The sequence below is a fragment of the Lissotriton helveticus genome, chromosome 8 (assembly GCF_964261635.1).
Source record: "Lissotriton helveticus chromosome 8, aLisHel1.1, whole genome shotgun sequence".
NCBI classification, from domain to species: Eukaryota; Metazoa; Chordata; class Amphibia; order Caudata; family Salamandridae; genus Lissotriton; species Lissotriton helveticus.
Window position 1 is genome coordinate 126,379,679 of NC_136069.1, and position 20,665 is coordinate 126,400,343.

The window sequence follows — 20,665 nt, forward strand, 5'->3', positions numbered from 1 at the left end:
TGGAACATTTCTGTTTTGCATGTATGTGCTGCTGATGCAAGTGGTATGTTGGATTGCTACTTACCAACTAGGACTGCATTCCCATATGTTCCATCCTGGAAGCACTGGTTGATGACTGACTGCTGGAAAATATACGAATCATGCACACTCCCTGGGAACTTTGCAATGACATTTGTGAACATTCCACGGTGGTCCACTATTGCATGCACATTCATTGAGTGAGTGTGCTTTCGGTTTCTATATATGTGTGCACTGTCCGCAGGTGGCACTAATCGGATATGTGTGCAGTCTATTGCACCCAGTACTTGTGGGAATCCAGCTATGGCGTGGAAACCCTGCTTGACCAGGAGCTGTTCACGCACAGTATTGGGGAAGTGTAGTTCCTGGGGTATCAGGCTGATTATGCCATCCAACACAATTGGGAGGAATCTTGAAAAGGCTGCCTGTGAGACTCCACCCACTCTGGATGTTGTGGGTTGAAATGTCCCTGAGGCCAGGAAATGCAGCATAGCCAGTAGCTTTGTTTGCGGGGGGATATTGGTTATCCGCTGGGTTGGTGGTATGAGCCTGTGGCGTATGAGGTTCAGTATATAGTCAATAGATGTCCGTTTGAGCCTGTAGTGGGCTATGAAATCCTGTGGTTGTAGATCTCCAAGGACAAGTCGAGTGCGCATTGGCCGCCGTTGTCTTTCGCACTGCCTTGGTGGTGGTCCAGGAGGCGGTGGTGGTGGTGGCGGTGGGGGCTGTGGCCTTTGTGGGACTCCAAGCTGTTTGATTACTGCCTCCATGGCGTCTGCAGGTCCTCAGCTTTGTGGTGGGGCTGGGCTGGGCTAGGTCTCCTTTTATATGGTCTTTTTATCTCCAGTTTTGCATTTTTAGAACTGGTTTTAGCAGTTCTTATTTATCTCCAGCTAAGGGGCCTTAGTGGGAATTTTTTTGTCGCTGAGCATGTCCAGGCGATAGTTGGTAATAGTGCGATAGAGTTTTAGCGACATTTTTAGTGAAATTTACCGAGGGTACGCCTACCTCGCATATCATTAGCGATATTTATCGCTTCTGTGCATTGCGATCATTTTTTCGGTTGCTAACGCATGGAAACTGTCGGTAACAGTAGTTGGCGACAGCTTGCTAATAGGGCGATAGTTTTTTCGCCGCTTTAGCGGGGAAAAATCCCGCTAAAGCGGCGATAGTGCCCTTGGTAATATGCCCCCTTGTTCTTGTAGCCTTTTCAGCAAAGTTGAGAACAATTTTTAAAGACAAATTCTGGGTCTTCCGCCCAGTACCTCGTTAACTTTCTTGCGGCTAGATCTAGGCATAAGGCCGATCGAAGACCCCTAACTTTCTGGCGCAGGATGTGGATGACCCCGGAACTGGCAGAGTATCAGGTAGAAATTAAAGAGCTATAAGGTCTTCCATGGGCAGAAAAAAAAATGCTTGGTTTGCACATATAAGGGAGGAGTGCACAAGGATAGGTAAACCAACCCTCTGGAGTAATCCGGGAGAAACTTGTTCTACAGTTTCACAAGCTGAACTGGTGATAACTTATAAACTGGAAGTCATCCATGTGAATCCGAATCTAGGTGTTCTGACAGCAGAATTTCTCACAGTAAAAGATGAGTACAAATTAGAACCCTTTCTGGATGATACTACACTACCGTTCTCAGCTAGAAAATTATACCTCCCGTTCAGATTCCTTTACGGGCCTTCACTTCAAATGATCTGGATCGGCCCATCGTGGGTGCGCAGCCTGTATCCACCAGGAGGAGTCAGAGTTGCATGTTTTATTTTATTGCCCTGGGTACAAAGCGGCAAGGCAGTGTTGGCTTATACAGTTGTGTAGGAACTTGGGGTTCGTGCACTGCCAGGTGGCATTTAGAGTTTTGAAGCACAACACCTCTAAGCTCATTGTCTTTGCTGTCTCTCGGTTCTTAAATGCAATGTGGCGCAGGCGTTGGGCTTTCTTAGAAAAATAAAAAAATATATATAATAACAACTACCCAAGCTGCTAGTGCATAGATTGTTCTACTGCTACAATAACGGAGAGAGGAAAAGCTTCTTTTAACTGTTTTAAATTTTTAACTATGAGATGATAATTTTTAATCGAGATATTTTATGTATATTTTTAATTGTACTGATTTTGTCAAATTGGCTGCGCACTGGTTGATTCTTCCAATGGATTTGCTTGCTACTGTATCTATGCCTGTGCTTTTTTCTGTCATTATTGCACTTGTACTTTTTTTAACTAAATGGCTCACTTCAATTCAATTCAAATGATCTTTATTCGGATTTTGAATACATCCATAAAATGGCTCACTTACTGGCCTGTGCAACAGAAATTCTTCCGCTCCCACAGAGATTGCACTTTGATTTCCAACATAAGGGCAGTTTTTTTCACATGCAGTACAGTATACTACTGGTATTCCTTAAGCAAGAAGGAAATAATCTACATATAACAAAAGAAAATGGGAGGTAATACTGATTTAAAATGTTCTTTTTTTGTTTTGCTATAGTGGGCAGCTGAATAGTTTTCCTGGTTAATGCAGTTTGAATGATCTCGGTTGATTGGGGCTGCAGACTCTTTTGGTAATAGTTTTAAGGGTCCTTTAGAGGAGGTCAACCTTTTGCTGTCTTACTGACTACCCTCAGTATGGCTGTTGATAACCCCTTAATGTAAGAGTATGTATTCATTTTATGTAGAACAAGACAATGTTTCAAATGAATTCACATCACCAGTGTCCACCCAGCCCTCTCTGGATGGGAATAAGTTATTTAATTTTATAAATAATTTGGAAAGTTGTCCACCAATACTGGCAAGGTAAGACAATGTGTGAGTGGGTCACATATGTTATCGGGCACGTTCTTCACAACTAATGGGACAACAACCTTTTCATGTGGATAATGAATATCCAGAATTCACCTCTCAGGCACATATCTACAGGACATGGGAAAGGATTGTAGAGGAAGTAAGTTAATAAAGGGCTGGGGACACTCTTGGACTGCAAAGATATCTGAGCCCCCCAAAAAACTTTGCTCATAATATTACACACACACCTATTCTTGACTCAATGCATGATTGAGTCACTAGCTGGCATAGATAATGCAATGAAGTTAAAACCAGTTCAGTTCATTACCTTTGTCAACTATTTCTCATCATAAAGCTGCCTTCTTGGCTAGTGGGAGTTTTGAGGTGAGAAACAGCTATTTCTGTTTTGCCAACTCAGAAATCAAAATGTAATTCTACTTCTTTGTAAAAATGAACTTTCTTTTTCTTTTGGTGTCTTGGGCCCTCCCACCTTTTTGCAGCTGGGTGACCTCCTGGTTGGTAACCCCTTCTTGACCTACTATAGCGAGGTAGGAAGATCTGTCACAGGTCCGACAGTGGTGCACTCTTACCTTTGTTTTGTAAGATGTACATATGCTTGGGTAGTCAGGCAGAAGCACTACAAAGGTTACACAACTCACTTTTCTGAAAGCCTGTGCATGAGTAGTGCAAGATGGCGAGATGATTAGTTCACAGGCCCCTCTGGAATTCTGGGACATGTAGTGCGGCAAACTCACCCAAATGGGTGCCCTGTCCTCTCAGTCCTTTATGCATAGCCCTACAATGGGCCCACTGTGTGCGCAGTCTGAATTCCTGGCGCTGCTTGCCTCATGTGGAACTGGACGTATTTCCAGCTCCCAGCCTGCTTTACCAATCCTAGCGGTGGTGCACCCTCCACAACTGGGCAGCCGCGAAAATATGTTGCTTCAAGGTTTACCCACAAATTGAGGAAACACACTCACAGGTAAGAGAAATTCTTTAATGTGGATATGTGAATGAAAATAGCAGCGCTCCACAGTCAGTTACATCACAGCCCTATGCTTTTCGGGACAACTCCCTTGTTCACGGGCCAGGTAGGGGCACAAGAGAGTTGCACAAATAGGGAAGAGGTGTTCGGAAAGACTTAACAGAGGTGCTGAAAGAGGCAAGAGAGTTGCAGAAAGAAGGAAGTGAAGTGCAGAAAGAAGCAACAGAGGCGTAGAAAGACGCAAAAGAGGTGCAGCAACAAGCAAGAGAAGTGCAGAAAGAGATAAGAGAATTGCTGAGAAAAGCAACGGAGGTGTACAAGGAAGCAAGAAAAGTGCAGAAAGAGGCAAGTGAGGTGCAGAAGAAGCAAGAGCAGTGCAGAAAGAACCAACAGAGGTGCAAAAAGAGGCAAGAGGTATGCAGAAAAAGGTAAGAGGGGTGCACAAAGAGGCAACAGAGGTACACAAAGTGGGGGTGCAGAAAGAAGTAAGAAAAGTACAGAAAGAGGCAAGAAAATTGCTGAAAGAAGTAACAGAGGTGAGGAAAGAAGCAAGAAAAGTGCAGAAAGAGGCAAGTGAGGTGCAGAAAGAGGTAAGAAATCTGCAGAAAACGCAACAGAGGTCCTGAAAGAGACAAGTGAAGTGCAGAAAGAAGCAAGCGAGGTGCAGAAAGAGGCAACAAAAGTAACAGAAAGAAGCAACAGAGATGCAGAAAGAGGCAAGAGGGGTGCAGAAAGAAGAGAGAAGTGCAGAAAGAAATAAAGAGGTGCTCAAAGAGGCAAGAGGGTTGCAGAAAGAGTAAAGAGCAGTACAGAAAGAACCAAGAGAAGTGCAGAAAGAAGCAATAGAGGTGCAGAAGGAGGCCCGAGGGTAACAGAAAGAAGGAAGATAAATGCAGAAAGAAGCAAAAGAGGTGCTGAAGAGGCACGAAGGGTGTAGAAAGAGGCAAAACAAGTGCAGAAAGAAGCAATAGGTACAAAAAGAGGCAAGAGTGGTGCAGAAAGAGGGAAGAGAGCTGTGGAAAGAGGCATAAGAGTTGTACAAATAGGGAAGGGGGTACAGAAACAGGCAAAGGGGTACAGAAAAAAGCAACAGAGGTGCTGAAAGAGGCAAGAGAGGTGCATAAAGAAGCAAGTGAAGTGCAGATAGAGGCAACTGAGATACAGAAAGGCGCAGAGAAGGTGCAGAAACAAGCAAGAGAAGTAAAGAACGAGGCAAGAGAGTTGCTAAAAAAAGCAGCAGAGGTGTACAAAGAAGCAAGATAAGTACAGAAAGAGGCAAGTGATGTGCAGAGAGAAGCAGGAGCAGTGCAGAAAGAACCAACAGAGGTGCAAAAAGAGGCAGGAGGGGTGCAGAAAAAAGTAGGAGGGATGCACAAAGAGGCAAGAGAGGTACAGAAAGAGGCAGGAGGGGTGCAGAAAAAAGCCACAGATATGCTGAAAGACACAAGTGAGATGCAGAAAGAAGCAAGAGAGGTGGAGAAAGAAGAGAAGTGCAGAAAGAAGTAACAGAGGTGCAGAAAGAGGCAAAAAGAGTGCAGAAAGAGGCAAGAGGGGACCAGAAAGAAGCAAATGAGGTGCAGAAAGAGGCAACAGACATGCAGAAAGAGGTAAGAGAAGTGCAGAAAAAGAAAGAAATATGCAGAAAGAAGCAATAGAAATCCAGAGAGAAGCAAAAGAGATGCAGAAGGAAGAGTGGCTTGCACACCATTAGTACCGATTTAACACCCACATTTAGCAATAAGTAACTGGTGACCATTCTAGGTTTGCAAAGGGCCTTCCACCACGATGTAACACTAGAGGCTGAATTTTGGGTAACTTTTAAGCCATTCTGCAGATTAGGGAGCAGATGATGAGTTATGTGGCCAATGCAGAAAATGTATAATTGTGTGAAAGTCGGTGCAGCCAAACAGTCACATAATTCCAGTGGCCCTGCTCATACCTCTGACTAGGACCATAAGTGGTCCTGAGTGATTCATCTTTTTTTGTCTCACTGAGTTCACAGTTGAGCTTCTATGGAAATGAGGAAGACTAAACCTGAGGTTACCACTCCACAACACAGATTACCATACCACATAATTACTCTACATAACACATAATCCCACTCTACATAATTCCTATACACTAAATACCACATACTTTCTATCCACATAGTTTCACTGCACAACATACCACATAATTCCACTACACACAACGTACATCCACTCCACTCCAAATAACATTAGTAAAACATGTTTACATTAACCACGCCAATTGCTCTAACTCTCGCAATTGCGAAACTTATTACATTGCAAACACTTCTTTAACTAGTAGTCACGTTTGCAGAGTGGTGGAGAAAGGGTGCATGGGCCTCCGACCAGCACTCAGTAATTCCACTGTGTAGGATTTACAGGAAGTACTAGGAGGGCTTCTGGGCCCCCAAAGTCCCTCAGGAGTACATTGGACTTCATTCCCCATCCCGTAGTCTGCTAGGAGGCGCATTTGCAGAGTGGTGGATAAAGGTGGGTATGGCCTCTGAAGACGTTTTAGCAATCCCACTGTGTGGGTCTTACTGGCGGTAACAAGAGGGGTAGTTGGCCTCCAAGGACATCCTTGGGGGCCAACTACCCCTCCTGTTAACTCCAGTAAGTCCCACACAGCAGGATAGCTAAATTCTCATAGCCAGCCACGCCCCCTTTTGCCCACCACTCTGAAAACATGCTCCTTTACGTGCTCTTGGATTGGGATTGAAGTCTCCTTTGCTGCAGGGGTCCTTTAGGGGCCAACTAGCTTACCTCTTACCTCCAATAATCCCCACACAGTGGGATTGCTGAGAGGTGGACACAGGCCACTCCCCCTTTCTCCACCACTCTGCAAACGCACCTCCTGGCATGCTCTTGGTTGGGGGATGAAGTCCCCTTTCATCCTGAGGGTGCCTGGGGGACAGATAGCCCTCCTGTTTCCTCCAGTAAGCTCCATATAGCTGCATTGCTGCGAGTGCTTCAAGGCCACACACCCTTTTTACACCACTCTGCAAATGCAACTCCTGGTGCACTGCTGCTCGGGGGATGAAGTCCACCTGTGTCCTGCCTTCCTCATGACACAAGAGGACCTCATTGCCCCATCAGCTGTGTGCCAGCAATTTTGCAGAGTAGTGTAAAAAGGGGAGTGACCTCCGACCACCTCTCTGCAATCCAACTGTGTGGTGCTTACTGGAGGTCCCTGATGGGCTAGTTGGCCCTCAGGAACCCTCAATATTCAAGGGGACTTATTTACCCAAATTAGAACGTGCCAAGAGCCGTGTTTGCACAGGACTGCAGGGAGGGGGCGGGCCCTCCGGCGAGATGCCGGTTTTCTTGGGCCCTGGGGACCCCATCCCCCAGGGCCTGCCACATTTAAAAAAACAAAGAAAGGGGGCTGTGCGACCCCCCTGCTAAGGCCATTTTCGGCCCTGGGGACCCCATCCCCAGGGTATGGCCACATTTACATTTTTTTAAACTTTTAATGGAGGGGGCCGCATGGCCACCCCTCCTGAGGCTAGTATCTGCCTCGGGGACCCTATCCCCCGGGGCATTGCCTCTTTTTGTTTTTTTATTCAGGAGGGGGCCGCGTTGCCCCTCCCAGGCCACTTCTGCCCCCGGGGACCCCATCCTCCGGGGCTTGGCCATTTTATACTTATTAATTTTTTATAGGATGGGGCCACACAGCAGTACCCCCAATGACCCCCACATTAACATAATTTGTGCCCCGGGGAGGTGGTGGTCCCCAGGGCAGTGTGGGGAGGAGCAGGAGCCCCCCACACAAATTTTAATTATCAAAGCCCCTCCCTTCATTTGCCTAGCCCCAGGGAGGTGGTGGTCCCTGGGGCCAGGCGTCTGTAACTGACCCCCACATTAACATAATTTGTGCCCCAGGGAGGTGGAGGTCCCCGCGGCAGCATGGGGGTGTAGTTGCCCCCCACACATTTTTAAAATGAAGCAACGTGGAGGTGGCAGTCCCCAGGACTGCAGGGGGACCACCAGACCCCGTGCATAAATAATAAAGCCCCAAGGAGGTGGCAGTCTCCAGGGCTGAGGGGACCCTCATAGGCACCATGGGCCCCCATTCATTAAAACAGCATTGCCCCCAGGACCTGGCCCACCCGGGTGCTTTCAAAAATGAAGAGCGCCCAATTAGGCTGTTTTTTGGGACTTGGGGGTCGTTGTGGGACCCCCTGAGCAGGCCTAGGGGGTGTTTCAACCCTGTCCCCTTTTCTTGTACTGTTTTCTTGTGACTCAGTTACCGAGTCACAATATGGCTGCCAACACATCCTGCTTTGGAGTGTTGACAGCCAATCAGAAGTCAGCTCGTGCTCGGGAGGAGTCGCGAATCCTCGGTGCTCAGATATATACATTTTTATTTTTTTAATTTCTCTGGAACTACTGAACGGATTAATGCCATTCAAAAAAATGCATGCTTTCAGGACCAAGAACTCCCTTTTTGCCAAATTTGGTGTAATTCGGTTCAGCAGTTCGGTCTGTAGCTTTGTCTAACTTTTCCTATGGAAAATAAAATAGAGAAAACACATTTTGGGACCCTCTTTTTTCTCGGCCCCCGCTTGACGAATCACCCCCAAAACTTTCAAGACAGGAGCTGACCTGAGTGAACCATTATATATTGTATTTATTTATTTAGAGTTTTATATAGCGCCAACCAGACCTGTGAGGGTATCAGAGCACTTTACAGGATAGATAGGAGGTAAACAAGGGACTTTGTGGGGGTAGGATACAGTTAGGATAAAAACTAGGAGATACATTGTACAAAGAGGCAGGCAATTTCAATCCCAGGATAGCTGTGGGACAAAAGACAGGAGGAAACATTTAAAACAAGAGTCTCAGTGTGGGTGAGTATCAACCAATAAGACCATGGATACTGCCGAGATAGTGGGTGGAACCGTGGCACTGAGATGCAAGTAATACAGCGTTAGGGGAAGAAGTTGCCCATGAGGAAAGTTTTGGCCTCTTTTTTGAAGTGAGTTTTCTGATGGCGGGCGGGAGAGAGTTCCAGATTCTGGGAGCAGCCCCAGAGAAAGCCCGATAGTACGTTTTTTTTTCCGCAGGCGTGCAAAAAGTCTCTGGAAGGTCGGAAATTTCTGCCTTCTCCGATATCACGAGTTTCTGGGCCAGATATGCTGGGGAATTGAGGTATAAAGCTTTGTGGGTGATACAATCCAGCTTAAGTTGGATCCTGGCCTCAAGAGGAAGCCATTTTAGAATTTCAAGTGGGGAGAGATGATTTTGAATTTCTTTGATGCAGTAAAGTTTCTGGTGGCGGCGTTAAAACAAGCTTTTAGTGGGGCCAACAAGCTCTTGGGTAGACCTGTGAGGGTGGAGCATCCATATTCTAATCTGGAGATGATTAGCGAATGGTTTGCCATTTTTAGGTTGGGAGTGTTGAGGAAGGGTTTCTAGTTTCTTAGGTAGCTCAGGTGAAATCTGGCGGTTTTTACCATCGAATTGATATGGCCATGCATATTCAAGCTGCCGTCAAGGGTTATTCCAAGTGATTTGGCAGAGTCTACAATGACAGGGGTGCAGTTTAAGGCTGTGATAGCCTTGAGCCATTCTTGAATGTCTCAGTTGTATTTGTTTGGTGAGATGGTGAGAAATTCCGTTTTTTTAGCGTTGAGTTTGAGCTGGTTAGAGGTGAGCCAGTTTACAGTCAGCTTCAAGGCCTCATTCAGGGAGAAAATGTCTTTGGGAGAAGTGATTTTAATGTGGATCTGTGTGTCGTGTGTCGTCGGCATAAATGTGGTAGGTGATATTGGCAGTACGTAGCACCTCTGTGAGTGGTTCAAGTTAAGGTTGAAGAGGGTTGGGGACAGGGTTGATCCTTGGGAAACTCCAACCGTGTTCGGAGTGGGAGCGGATAAGGTGCCATTGATTAGGATTCTCTGAATGATTCTGGATGAAGGAGCTGAACAATTCTGGAACGGTGACGGCCAGTCCCATCCTGAGTTTGAGGCGTTCGAGGAGTGTTTCGTGGTTAACAGTATCGAAAGCCGAGGATAGGTCCAGGAGGATTAGGAGACATGTTTGCTTTGGTTAAGGGCTTGGAAGGCATCATCCACGATGTGTAGGATGGTGACTTCAGTGCTGTGACCAGGTCTGAAACCGGATTGGAAGTCATCTAGTAGGTGGAAGTTGGTGATGTGTTGGCTCAGCTGCTGCTGTACGCATTTCTCCAGAACGTTCGCTAACAGTGGGATGTTGGATATAGGTCTATAGTTGTCAGGGGAAGTTGTATCCAGTGTAGGTTTTTTAGGATAGGGACGACTTGGCCGGCTTTAAGAGATTCAGGTATCGTTCACTGTAGGAGGAAAAAGTTGATTATTGCAGTCCAAGAGGGGATGATAGCTTTAAAGACGGTGGTTAGGCAGTTAGTGGGGAGAGGGTTGTTGTAGTGATTGTTCAGGTTTAAGGACAACAGAATCTTTGAGAGAGAATGTTCCTCGTAGACTTTGAAGTTGGACCAGTGGGCTAGGTTTTTGGGTGAAGTCTGGGAAGGCAGCGTGGGTAGAAGAGGTGGAGCCAGTGGGGATTGGGAGATCATTGCCAATTTCAGATCAATTCCAAGGGCAGAGACTTTGTCACAGAAGAAAATTCCTCGCAATTTATTGGTGCTTTGTTTTTTTTTGGGAGGTTTTTGCCTGTTTGTTAGATTCGAGTTTGACCAGTTCGAATAGCTTGTGTGGTCTATTTGTGGCGTTCTCCAATTCAGTTCTAAAAATTATTTTTTTGAGTTTTTGAGTTTCTGACTTTCCTATTGTATGCGTTGCTGGACTGGCGGAAAAGATGTCGTTTTGAAAGTTTCGCTAAGATTCGTTAAACGGCAACAAAGATATTGGCAAATCAAAAACCACTTTTCCTATGGAAACTAGGTCCTAAGTATGACTACCTACTGGCGACGCCAGTAGGTAATGTATATATTGCGATTTTAATGTGTTATTTATTTAAGATTACAGGTAAAAGAATGCAAGGAAAACTACAAACTAGATGAACAATCAACTATAGACCCTGGAATGTTAAGAGCTGTGATGCTGAGCTTGTACTACAGATGTCTGCTGCCTTCTTGTCGTTATAGCTATTCCTGCTCCCTTTTGATATTTAACAGGTTTACAGAGCTTTCAAATCCGACACAAAATAGGGGTTTGTTGAACCACTTTTCTTTTGATAAACTAAGACACCATCTAGGAATTTCTCAGCCTCACTACATACTCTGCATGGCTTTATCCCGCATACTCTGCAATAACTTTTACAACGCAGGGCTTTACACCAAAAAACTATTACACCACATTCCCCAATGTATCGCCCACCTTGAGTTACTATAGTAATTGCGTTGGAATGGGGAATGCGTTGTAACGAATTGCGTTGCAAAGCCCTGCGTTGTAAAAGTTATTGCAGAGGTAAAAATGTGGGTTAAAGCCATGCAGATTAATACATGCGGGGTAAAGTTCTGTGGACAGGCAGAGTATTCCTGCTTGCCTGTTCGCTTTGTGATTTTACATCAAACGTAATGTGGAGTAAGTGATACGATTCAAAATCACACTGGAAGGGCAGCATGTCGTTCACATGGGCGTAGTCACCTTGTTTTCTTACTCTATTCATGCTGCTGGGTCTGTTTTTGAATCCTTTCTTTTCTTTTCAATCCTTCACTCTCCTAATTAATCTACACCTCCTTTTTATTTATTGTATTAGAGTGTTTTTGTGTCTGTGTATTTTACAATTGATTACATTTTTTCTGGACTTTTTGAATTTTTATTTTTCGCTTTACTTCCTTATTCCTTGTTTTTCTTCTTTCCTTCCTTCCTTTCTTTTCCTGTTTCTTTACTTTTCTTCCTTCTGTACTTCCTTTATTTCTTCCTTTGTTCCTGTGTATTTTCTTTACCCCACCAGCACCATGGCTAGGAAGGGTGACCAGGTGATCAGAGGCACAAAACCCATGGAACAGCTAGCAGCAGCCACCTACCTTGCGGACAGTGGCACCGCTATGGGCGCAGCCCGGGCAATTTATTGTGAGGTGGAGGTGGCAGCACAGTTTTTTTCATGCAGCACCACCTCCCGACCATGCTGGCAGCAGGCCCCAACCTAGCAGTGATACCCCTTGTGGAACGTTTACTGCATTGGGAGAGGGTGCACAGGTGTGTGCAGTGCACTAGCCAAGTCCAGAGCACAACTCTGCAGCTGATGCACCACTGGTCAGAAATCGTAGACCAAGAGCAGGACCTGCTCGACCTGCTAGGTGTCCAGATTGCGGGGCTCATGAGAATTAATTATTTGTTGAATTTGTATTCTACAATGCTAAAAAAAAAATATGAATAGCATACTTTACTTGTAGGATACCCCCGCGCCGCACGGCCACCAGCTGCTGCGTGTGCCCCCGCCTGCCGAATCAGCCTGCCTCACAGAGCCTTCCCGCCCTCGGATCCGCCCTCAGGCCACGCCCCCCGCCTGCTGCTCTCTCCACGTTGTGCTCCTCTGCCTCTCCTCTGCCTGCCTGTTCCTGCTGTAGTGTTTTGTTTTACTGTGCCCTGATACTTTTTCCCCGTGCTGCCCCTGGTTTCCCCCCCAGCACCAGCCGACCCCTGCACCCGCTCCCCGCTGCCGTTTCCCGCCGCCGGGGAGTGTAGCCACGCCCCCTTCCTCCCCGCTCCCGCCTCCCAGCTGCCCCTCCCTCCCTGCACTTGGCCATAAATGGCGACCGTGCGCACGCGCAGCGGGCGCGCCGATTGTGCGCCGAAGGCGCGCCAAAGGTAAGCCCGTCTGCGCCCGTCCGCGCCTGGACCGCGCCCAGTGCCAGAACCCCTGGCCCCCGAAGATGCAAGCCCACTCGCCGGATGTACGACGCCGCCACCCTCAACGCACTCAACACCGGCCGAATCCCGGGATGCCACCAAGCCACCCCGAGACGAACCCACGGACCCTTCAGCTGCCACGCCTGCAAGTTCTCCTGCAACCGGACCTGCCCCGCACCAGCGCCCGCCAAGCTGAACACCAGCAGCAACCACCTCAAGTGCATCCTACTCAACACCCGCTCCGTCCACAGACACACCATCGAACTCTGGAACCTCCTCGACACCACGGCTCCTGACGTCGCCTTCCTCACGGAAACCTGGATGAACGACTCCTCAGCGCCCGACATCGCCATCGCCATCCCAGAGGGCTACAAGATCACCCGAAGAGACCGCGGCAACCAGACTGGAGGATGCGTCGCCATCATCCACAGGGACACCATCCGCATCACGACCAACACCGACGACACCCTGAAAACCGCCGAACACCTGCACTTCCAGATCCACACGGACCCCAAAACCACCCTCAGAGGCACCCTCATCTACCGACCCCCGGGACCACGCACACAATTCAGCGAAGACATCGCCGACTTCATCTGCCCGCACGCCCTCCCCTCCGCTGACTACATCCTCCTGGGGGACATCAACTTCCACCTGGAGAACAACAACGACCGCAACACCACCACCCTGCTTGACAACCTCGCCAACCTCGGACTCAAGCAACTGGTGACCACCCCCACCCACCTCGCCGGACACACACTCGACGCTGTCTTCTCATCCAGCAAGGACATCGTCTTCAGCCACGCCACCGGACTCCACTGGACGGACCACAGCTGTGTCCACTTCACCTTCAGAAGATCCACGACCCACCACCACCAGCAACAGGTTGCTCGAAGAAACTGGAACAAGATCACAGCAGACCGGCTTGCCGCTTCCCTGAGCCAGCACCCTCCCGCCAGCTCAGCGAACCCCAACCAGGCCGCCGACAACCTCACGAAGTGGATCAGCAACTGCGCAGACGACCTCGCCCCACTGAGGACCCCGTCGAGCAGACCCGGCAGCAAGAAGGCCCCATGGTTCACCGACGAACTCAAGAGCTCCAAGAAAAACTGCCGAGCCCTCGAGAAAGCCTGGAGAAGGGAGCCTACACCGGACAACATGACCACCCTCAAGCTCGCCACCCGGAAGCACCATCAACTGATCCACGCCACCAAGAAAACAGCATTCAAGGACCGGCTGGACAACAACGCACAAAACTGCAAGGAACTCTTCAACATCGTGAAAGAGCTCACCAACCCCAACGCCGGAAGCAACGACATCACCCCGTCGCAAGACCTCTGCAACTCCCTCGCCTCCTTCTTCCACAACAAGATCGTTGACATACACAACAGCTTCAGCCCACAAACAACGCTCCCCACGACCGCTCCAACGCCCCCCACCAACACCCTCAGCGCCTGGACCCAGATCAACACAGAAGACACCATCTGTATGATGAACTCGATCCACTCCGGATCTCCGACCGACCCCTGCCCCCACCACGTCTTCAACAAGGCCGACGCTGTCATCGCACCCCACCTGCGGGACATCATCAACACCTCCTTCGACACCGCCACCTTCCCGGAGAGCTGGAAGCACGCCGAACTCAGCGCTCTACTAAAGAAACCAACAGCGGACCCCAACGAACTCAAGAATTACCGCCCCATCTCGCTCCTCCCGTTCCCAGCCAAAGTCATCGAGAAGACCGTCAACAAGCAGCTGGCCGCCTTCCTCGAGACGAATGGATCCCTCGACCCCTCACAGTCTGGCTTCCGAGCCAACCACAGCACCAAGACCGCCCTCATCGCTGCCACCGACGACATCCGAGCCCTGCTGGACAACGGTGAAACAGCGGCCCTCATCCTCCTAGACCTCTCCGCGGCGTTCGACACTGTCTGCCACCGCACTCTAGTACAGCGCCTCAGCAACATCGGAATCCAGGAGAAGGCACTGGAGTGGATCATCTCCTTCCTCGCTGGAAGGACACAGAGAGTCCGCCTACCACCGTTCAGATCTGCAGCCACGGAAGTCATCTGCGGCGTTCCTCAGGGCTCCTCGCTCAGCCCCACCCTCTTCAACGTCTACATGAGCCCCCTTGCGGCCATCGCACGCCAGCACAACCTCAACATCGTCTCCTACGCCGACGACACCCAGCTGATCCTCTCCCTAAACAAACGACCCCGCCGCCGCCAGAACCAACCTCCACGAAGGGATGAAAGACGTAGCCGAGTGGATGACGACCAGCCGCCTGAAACTGAACTCAGACAAGACTGAAGTCCTCATCCTGGGCTCCTCGCCCTCCGCCTGGGACGACTCCTGGTGGCCCCCCGCCCTGGGCACCGCACCCAAACCGACAGACCACGCACACAACCTGGGCTTCATCCTGGACTCCTCCCTCTCCATGACCAGACAAGTCAACGCTGTCTCCGCGTCCTGTTTCAACATCCTGCGCATGCTACGGAAGATCTTCCGGTGGATCCCCACCGAGACCAGGAAGACGGTCACCCAGGCCCTCGTCACCAGCCGACTAGACTACGGCAACGCCCTCTACGCCGGAACCACCGCCAAGCTCCAGAAGAGACTCCAACGGATCCAGAACGCCTCAGCCAGACTCATCCTCGACATCCCCCGACGCAGCCACATCTCCGGACATCTGAGAGACCTGCACTGGCTCCCCGTCAACAAGAGAATCACCTTCCGTCTCCTCACCCACGCACACAAAGCCCTACACGACCAAGGCCCGAGCTACCTCAACAACCGCCTCAACTTCTACGCTCCCAAACGCCACCTCCGATCGACCAACCATGCCCTCGCCGCCGTCCCCCGCATCCGAAGAGCGACAACAGGAGGAAGGTCCTTCTCCTACCTGGCCGCCAAGACCTGGAACACCCTCCCCACCGACCTCCGCCTGACCCAAGACCACCTCTCCTTCAGGAAGAAGCTCAAGACCTGGCTGTTCGAGCAGTAGCGGCACCCCCCCCCCGCGCCTTGAGACCCTCTGGGTGAGTAGTGCGCTCTATAAATGCCTTGATTGATTGATTGATTGATACTGCTGACAGTCACAGGTCAGTTCCATTTAGTCTAACTTAAGAATATCTCTATGTGATCCAATTTGAGCCAGTCAGGTGCTTGGCGCTACATAATTGTACTCATTGGTAACTGCTTTGGCTGATTATTTAAGAAGCCATTGTAGACTCCTCTCTCCTCCTGTCATCATAGTGAATTAGTGATATCACTGAGTTAGCGTTCTCTGGGACTTTCTTATTTTGCTTGTACAGTCCTAAGCAATTTCACAGTGGTGTGTAGTACTAGTATGCATCTTACATTGTAAAAAAGGGAGAATTAGTAGGTCCATCAAGGGGGCTGATAAATGAGAATAGAATCAAAGATCATTCATTGCAATGCCTTAGTTCCAAAAGTAGTTTGTGTTAGGAAAATTAAAAAACCTTAAGGGGAGTTGTTCGAATGTGGCATCTAAAAAGTATATTGTGTATTTTTTCAGGCACACAGAGTGCCACCAGTTGAAGTTCCTCTGCAGGAGAAGGAAATTTGGTTGGATGGGGTGAAGTGGAGGAAGGGATGGGTGGTAGTAAGTCGCATTGCTTGCTTATTGACAATTAGTATCTGTTTTTGTGACTTGTGATCGTGAGCCCCCTGTTTTACCAGCTACAGCGGTAGTTGAGTTATAGCCTCTTCTATCTGCCACTCTGCAAAACCTCACATAATGTAAACTAAACATAATGGCTTGATGGAAACAGGAAAAAACAGAAAGTAAAAAGAAAGAATGGGTCAAATTGTATATGAGTGAAAGGAAAGGATGTGTGGGTGGGTGAAAGATGCATGAGTGGATATTGGGTAAATGGATGGATGGGTGAAAGGATGATTGAAAGAAAGGGTGGATACTGAATGGATGGATAATGGATTGGAAATGTTGTCGAACGACTGGATGAGAGAAAGTAAAGCTTAAATCATGGTGACTATGGGTGAATATAGTAGGAAGAAGGAAAGTATCATTGAATAATTGCTTGGATGAATAAATAAGGGAGCTCTTCTTCAGAGGGGCATGCTGCTCACCTGTTTCTCTTACTTTGTGTTATGGTTATCAAAGCTACGGTTCAAAGTGGGGGTATTTGAATTTTGGTTCTAATCCCTTGACTTCCTGTATTTTTTAAGCAAGGCAGATATGTATTCCGATCACCAGCATTCCTTACCCCCTTCCTGTCTGTGGCAGTTTGCCACCCATGAACAAAGTGCAGTCTAGTTTAATTTGTGACTGGAGTGTTGGCTTTTCAATGTGCATCTGCTTCATATTAATGTAGCATTTATAAAGTTTTCAATGCATTGCAAAACAAACGCAGTGTGTTTCCCCTCACCCACCCAGCTGCACTGAACACATTCTCAGCAAACACACACGATACAAGACAAGCCAAATAACTTATTGCCAGCCTGATGAGCTCTGGCTATTGGCACATCTTCCCATACTAATACATCAAGGGGTTTTGAGCCAAACAGACTTCTTTAGGATCATCCACATACTCCTGGAACATCCTGTAGATGGTCATTGATGCTGCCACTTGCTCAACCCCTTCTGCTAATGGTTATCAATACAATATAGTGATTTTGTCTGGTCCTTCTGTTACTGTTTCTGCGAGTGCGATGATTGATGGTGTTGTTGGCTGCTGTAAGACAAGACTGTCCTCTCTAGAAGTTGACGGCGCAACCCAGGAACTGTGGGGTGGGCTCTTCATTCCAGCTATTGTTCTTCCAGGTCTTTGCTTCCTCCACACCCACTTCAGAAAAAGGAATGAACGTGGCCAGAATTTGTTTGTACTGTGGATCAAGTAGTGTGACACAGATGTACACTTTGGATGAGATAATGTCATGCTGCACCCTTGTTTTACAAGCCAAGCAAAGGATTACGTTCTCAACCAACCTAGATTGGCCCATCGTACTGTCCTCTTTGCTTACTTCTAGTGTAAAAACCTCAAAATAGAGTAGCATCTGTGTAAAACTAGGACCCATTTGTGTGCATCTAAGGTCATAGCTTACCCAATTGCATCCCCTCCTCTTTGAATAACATAGTCATTGATCTGTTTGTACTGCTCTAGGTTGAATTCTGACATGTTGGATCCTGCTGTATTAGGGCTTTAACTGGTAATCTATTAGTATGCTGAATAATCTGCAACTGCTTCTGGGTTTTAAAAGAATGGCTGAATGAGTGCAGATTATTCAACAGGTAGTCAGTATGTTGTTAACTATGTGTTCTTTTTTTAGAAAGTCTTGCTCCACCAGGTTGATGCAATGGAGCAAACACAAGACCCTGAAAGCCACTGTTTGCCATAGCCTTGAATATGTTATTTACATTGTCTGTGGCAACAAATCCAATTCTGAGACCTCTGTGTTGCAGCCATTCAGAGGCATTGCTATTTAATTCTTCAAAGATATTTGCAGATGTGATTTCTCCATGGCAAACATGGCCATTGTTGCATGCGGCGTAACACTTTTAAAACATTATTTTCAGCCAATACCTATATATATCTTTGGCTTTACCCCCCCACCCTGTAAAAGGAATGCAGTGTGAAGTGATGCACATGTAATCAATCACCTGACAGCCGGTCCACATGTCTGTCATCAGGTGGATAGTGTGAACAACACTATGCTATAAAGCTTGTCCAACCAATTGCAGCACATCTTGATGCAGTGCTGTAACAGCTACTCTGGCAAAATGGGTCTGACTTGGAGCTTTTCATTTTGGTTAGATGGCTGCCACATAATCTAAGAGTCCACTCCTTCCACAAAAGAAAAAGAGAGAAGGTCCAGTACTAAATTTTTTTCCAGCTTCTCATTGTTAAAAAAGTGCCACTGGGTGTTTGCGGTAGTAGGGCCGTTCCTACCTAAAAATGTCCACAATAGTAGCTTGTATTTTTTCCTTCTTTTCTTGGGCCACTGATGCAGGTGACCTTTGAAAAGTAGGTGGTGGTAGACTCAGTGACCATTGTTATTGGGCAGGCACTGCATGTAATGGTGTCCCCATCTGGTTCTGAGTCTTGTGTCATTATGAAGTCGCTGAGGCTGGTGATTCTGCTGGCACACTGCTTGAAACAGGGCTGCTTTGCGTGATTATGTCACCCTCTTCTGCCTCATCATCACCGCCCATTGTGACTGGACTTGTAGCTGATATTCCCCGGCTTACCTCTCTTTTACCAGCACAACCACATTCTCCAATTTGTTTAAGTTGCTCCTTCCCCAGGATTCTGTAATGTTTTTTCATATGCATCATTTGGGCTCCACTGCAAAAGGCTGACGAAGAACTGTAGGTAGGTGTGCATGTCTTCAATTGCCTTTCTGCAGTTCATACTACTACTGAGGTGGTGGTTAGTGCAGGTCTGAGCTGGGCCTTTACAAATATGGGAGCTGACAGAGCTACCTGTGACACATACATCGGAGCAGGTTGCATAGTAATATCGGACTCCTCTGTGTCACCTTCCACTATGACTAGCTCATCTTTGTCATCCTCCACAACGTCCTCTTCCATAATTCTAAGGCTTTCAGGAGCTTTTCTTTTACCTTGCCTACACAGTCTTCTCCCGGACTCTGGCAAGGTCCACGCCACGTCCCTATCATCATCATCAGAAGTGGTGCTTGAGGAAGATGGTGCAGTAGTACACTTCCTTTTCCTTGCTGGCAGTCTATGAGCCCATGATCCTAAAAGAGAAGGTTCCTGTTTGGCAGGATGTTCGACTTCCTGTTTTGCTCCAACATAAGGAAGATGTACAATTGTAGGCTGAGGTTACTGTCCACATTGCTCTTTTTCCTAAAATGATAGGGTACTACTTTCCAAAAGGGGAAAATCCAAATTCATATTCACTGCTCATTGGCCTCACCATGATTGCAGTGGCTGCTCCACTAACAGATATTGTCTTAGGCATAGGTTGAGGTGGTGGTGTTGATACGAGAGTGCTTCTCCCAGCTTGCCCGGAGGCCAGTGCGGCAGGAATACCACGTTGTCTGAAAAAGGTTTTGGCATACATGCCACTAGTGGAAAGCTGCTTCTTCCCACTGATTGCTTTCTTTGCAGCACCTTTTCTTATGGGCCATCTTAAAGCTCTCAGTTGACAGTGGCACTAAGGAGCACAAGCGGAAGTGATTGAAGAACTGACATGTGAAGTCACTTTGCAGGCCTTCTGTTTGGCAGTACTGTGGATGATGTTTCTTCTTCTCTTGTGCACCTAAAAGCAAACAAGCAAGAAAAACATTTAATGAAATGTGGCACAGTTGCAGTTTTTTTTTACCGACAAAGGCAACATTAGTGTGGTTGGTAACTTAGGCAATAATCACTTTAAAGTCAAACCACACCACCATACTATACAATTGTATTCCCCATCAGGATAACATACAAAATGCAGGTAGAGCTCTTTCCTTTATGTCCATATATTCTAAAGGAGACACCTGTGGCATTCAGAAAACTGAATTGGCACATGGAATAATAAACTTTTAAAACATTGAGGTTAGTGTATGCCTATGACAAGCAATGTGTTCCAAGGGGAAATGGAATAATCATAAGAAAAATGAATGATGCTGATGTGTCTGCAGTGTACCGCAACCAGGGTGTCCAGGATGAAATAGAATTATACCTAAAAAACTGAATGCTGTTCCGCGACTGTGCACCTATGGTGGATGGATGGATGGATTGACTGAAGCAACATTAAAAAACAAACAGCAAACTTCAAAATAAATAATTACACATTAAATATATTTTTTTTTAAATGAAGTAAACAATGAGTAAATAATTATTGTTTTTAAATAAAAACAAATCAATAATTGCCGATGTTTGCAAAAAATGTGTGTAACATAAAGGCATTGCTCATGAAAATCATATTCTTAATATACATACTACAATAATCATCAAGCATATTATTAAACTGATATCACATCCATCCATGCAAGCCTATGCAAAGGCATACGGGCTGGATGCACAAAATGGCTGCCAGACAGTGCCACGTGGTCAAACAATGACAGCAAGCAAGTAGGCATG